Genomic DNA, 3,218 nt, shown 5'->3' on the forward strand with positions numbered 1-3,218 from the left:
GTAATTGCACCTAACAGTAGAAATTATAGAGAAGTCACAACTAAACACCCTAGGTTAAAGTTGTAAAATACTGACAGAGTAACAGTAGTAATGTGACATCACTCCAATACTCCCCCTCAAACTCAAGAGGGGCTGATCCGAGAATTGATAAAAACAAAAAAAACTGAGTTTTTGTTGAAGTTCTCTAAAATGGAGGTGTGACAGCTTTGGTTCAATTAGAATGTGAGTACATTTGTGTAGAGCAGAAACATAATAGAGATGAAAGCTTTGGTTGTTCACCTTCCTTACAAATAATAGGACAAGTCCCACATGCTTTGTTCTAACATGAAGAAAGGGATTACGAGCTGGTGACACAGTACTGAGATTGGCACATAGGATAGTGGGTGTAGTAAATTCAACCCCAAGTTCTGTGAAAAGAGACTGCAGCCATAATACTTTTTCTGTTGCATGTCAAACAGAAATGCTTTACCTCCGTGCTCCATTGGGCCACCAAGGTTTGTTTCTTAGACCACCAAGAGACTAGGTTAGGACCAAGAAATACGCAGGACACATATGTGAAGATTCCAACATCTCAGGTTAAATGCCTAATCAACATCACAGTAGGCCTGGAGAACAAGGGGCAGAGCTGAATTTGCTGGTTGAAACAACAGACCATGATTAACTGTGCCTTTAAGTCAACCAATATATTATTATCATAATTATAACAACCAACTTGAAAGCTCAAGAAAAATTAGAGAAAGTGAAAGAAGAATTCTGAAAATGACATTTTATTATTTCATAAAATTGATCTCATCCATACAAAACCCAACTATGTAAGGTAGGTAAGTTGACTCAATTACAGCTAAGCAATAACTGTAGAGAAGCTATATTCAAACACTGTAGTTCACAGTTATAGAAGTTGTAATACTTACTCCAATAACCATATTGCTTATTTTCAATTTCAAGTTGGATTTCTGTCTGTTATGGATGATGCCTTAACCTCTGTCCATATGCCCCTTCCTTCTTTTAATCTATTAAATCCACAAATCATCAACTTTCAACTCAAAAATAAAACAAACAAACCAAATTTTATTGGCAATGCTAACAAATCATATAAGAAGTTCATTCACTAGTGAACCAGCTAACAAACAAACCAAATTTTATTGGCAATGCGTAACCATGCTCTCTTCCAACTAAATTTACAAGAGCACCAGTGACAAAGCTCTCAATGAATGATATAACTATTACTTACTCTGCAAAGCAATACTTGACGTGGAAATTTTGGCTTGAATTGCAACATTTCCCAGTTAAGTGTTCCTTCCTTCAGACTACACACATGAAAATTGATTCCTCCATCAACTTTCTCACAATAATACCATCCCTAGAAATAGAGAATAAGGGAATTCAAGTATTTATGTGCAAGTTTATTGAATAGCCAATGTAAATGGTTAAGAATAAAGGGCTATGAATTATATACAATCTTAAATCTTGAATAGCATTCTTGTTGACATTGGTCCATTAGTTGTGAGTTTGTATTTGAACAGAAAAAAACTTACCTGTATTGCAATTTATGCAGGGGAAAATAAATCCTTTATATTGAGAATAGAATAAAAGTGCAAAATAAAGCATGGTAACAGTTTGAAAGTAAATTTGTAAACTATAAAGTCCTAATAAATCTGTAGGTAAATGTTTTAAAAAGGAAACCGCAATTAATGTTTTCATATTTATTATTACAAAAATGAAGAGAACGCACATAAACTAATAACATGAATTTCATACAAACTCACCTTCCATTTTTCATGTTGGGATTCAGGCCAGGCAAATTAGAATAGTCAAGTCTTTCAGTTAGTTGGACAGTTGAAAGCTTTCTGCACATCTGCAACCTCTGCCATAATTTGGAAAGGAAACAAGAGTGAGAATGAAAATTCTCGCTAAAGGTCTCATGGTTTATAATCACAACAACAAAAACCAAGAATGACTAATTTTGCAATTTAACTAGATGCGAAAAAGTAGATGGACCTACCCCTTTCCACCCCAATATGTGAGGAAGGTTTTTATATTCTAAACCATTATTTGGTACTTTGGGCTTTGGTCTACGTACCGGAACTGATAACGTTCGAGATTATGCTGGATTATACACTAAAGATTCTTATTTGACTCTCTCTTTAATCCTATGTCTCTTATCCTTAGGAGGTCTTCCTCCACTATCAGGTTTTTTCGGAAAACTTCATTTATTCTGGTGTGGATGGCAGGCAGGCTTATGTGGCCTTACTACTCCCCCTTGAAAACTTCTTTTCCGTATAACTCGATTCATTTTTTACATGTGCATTTATTCTGTCCATCAACAAGTTTCACAACTTAGATGACATACCGCAAAATAATAGATGTTTACATCATTAGGATTTCACCACGTCTACAAAATATCAAATCAAACAAATTAGAGCTATTTTTTTCTGAATTCGGAATGACAACTCCACAATGTGTTTAACTTGACATCTAACACTAGTATTAATAGATATGCATCCAAGTATACAATTCACATTCAACCTATTTCAATACTCATATGATAATCATATCTTAACTTCCTAATCATGATTCTTGCATATTGAATGAGTTAGCAAAGTTTCTAAATAGACACAATAATGTAGCTGCTCACATTTTATCGCAATAACAGGTAAAGCAAGCAAGATGTAGCTAGAATGAACTCAAGGTTAAACACAACTATTTATCATGAATAACTCATGCCAACTAATCCGATGTTGTTCTTCATGCACCAAAATCTCAGACAAGATGTTTATGATTCCTATAATGTCTCTAAACCATAGTGTTATCAATGGTGGACGGTGGAACAGAGTGGAAAGCCAAAATTCTGCCATATATCCACGCCATTGTGGCCCATGGTGCTGTCATAGCATAATTTCTCTCAATAAAGCCAAACATTATCCTTCCTACGAATTTCAAAGTCCAATGCATTAGCGCAAAGAGATTAGAAAAAAACAAAGCAAAGATTATGAATGATATTGATTACCGAAGTAAGTGATGAAATGAAAATGGGAAACGGAGGAGAAGGAGAGAAGTGACTAGCGAGCAAGAAGAAAAAAAATGACAACGTGTATTTATTGTAAATATATTATACATACGGATGTGTGTAGATTCATTCAAATTATGAAAACACACTAAAAGTTAATGTTTACCTCTCCAACATAGAGTTTTTTACCTGGTCTGAACATCACACAATC

At 34.5% G+C, this 3,218-nt stretch overlaps 1 long non-coding RNA gene across 2 annotated transcripts; it reads right to left on the reverse strand.

Moving 5' to 3' along the window:
• Positions 1 to 1,153: 1,153 nt before the first annotated feature.
• Positions 1,154 to 3,214, reverse strand: LOC102661482 (uncharacterized). 2 transcript variants are annotated; one of them, XR_001383177.2, is made up of 3 exons: positions 3,197 to 3,214; positions 1,767 to 2,927; positions 1,154 to 1,360 (listed from the first exon to the last, which is right to left on the reverse strand). It is a non-coding gene; the product is annotated as an uncharacterized lncRNA (long non-coding RNA). The 2 variants fall into 2 exon arrangements; XR_005886996.1 differs by having other exon boundaries at positions 1,767 to 1,864; positions 2,003 to 3,208.
• Between the last annotated feature and the right edge of the window lie 4 nt (positions 3,215 to 3,218).

Source organism: Glycine max, chromosome 10, assembly GCF_000004515.6.
Source record: "Glycine max cultivar Williams 82 chromosome 10, Glycine_max_v4.0, whole genome shotgun sequence".
In the NCBI taxonomy this organism is placed as follows: Eukaryota; Viridiplantae; Streptophyta; class Magnoliopsida; order Fabales; family Fabaceae; genus Glycine; species Glycine max.